Below are 988 nucleotides of genomic sequence, written 5' to 3' on the forward strand. Positions count from 1 at the left end.
AAGAATCTCCTCACTTCTTTCCAACTGATACATTGTGCGTGTCTGAAAAGGTACTCCAGAGTCCTATGTACCTGGCATGGCATGTGCTCAGGTGCGGTTTCTTGTGAGCATGCAGCAATGTGGGAACTATTGTCTTGAAATCAGAGCCACCCAATTCTGGATAACAAAGGTGAAATCACAAAGGGATCTACTGAATATTGGCCAGATGCCTGATGGCAAGCTGGAGATTGTGGATGGCAAGAAGCTTGGAGCATTGCGGAGAAAACAGCAAGTGAAGCTGGAGAAATTATTTTTACAACCGGTAACTAAGACAGCTCAAAGTACGGCAAGCAATGTTAGGAGTAGACAAAATAGCATCCACAGTCTCTTGAAAGTGAGTAGCAGGTAAACCATACTATTTAACATCATCCTCTGCTCTGACAGAGTTCCCAAAATTACAGTTGCTCTTCACAAACTGCTTCTAATGCTATTACAGACACAGTGCTGGTTCTAGTGCATCTTACTGAATTTGTGTGAACATGCCATGTTTCTAAGATTTGTATTTCTGTCCACTTATCTTACAAAACTGACCTCAGATTGCTGCGTGGATTGGAGTTGAAGAAATAATCCCCTGCACACAACATACCTTCGTAACAAGCACACGCTCTGCCAGGGTTTGTTTCATGACTGGATATCTTTCAGGAGGCTGAACCTGTTCCTTCTAGAGAAGATCAGGCAGGCTAATGCCAGAACAGAAAACAGCAAGAAGCTGCCGTTGCCATTACATTGTCATTTTCTAGAGTTAATATTTGTCCCTTTAGCTTAAGTAGCTCTGACTAGAGTTGGCAAGACATGAGACTCCTTTGTCCACATCAAGGGGGGATTGCTGCTTTTTTTTCTGGGCTGATATAAAATAAAGGCCTGTAACACTGCCCTTCCCAAAGCTCCAGATCCTCTGGTCTTCCCCTTTCCTATGCACAATGCAAAAGGCTGAATCTGCTATTTCACA

This window comes from Pezoporus flaviventris, unplaced genomic scaffold (assembly GCF_033815535.1).
Source record: "Pezoporus flaviventris isolate CSIRO_AGI_PZ_B2104156 unplaced genomic scaffold, CSIRO_AGI_Pfla_v1 ptg000007l, whole genome shotgun sequence".
Lineage (NCBI taxonomy): Eukaryota > Metazoa > Chordata > Aves > Psittaciformes > Psittacidae > Pezoporus > Pezoporus flaviventris.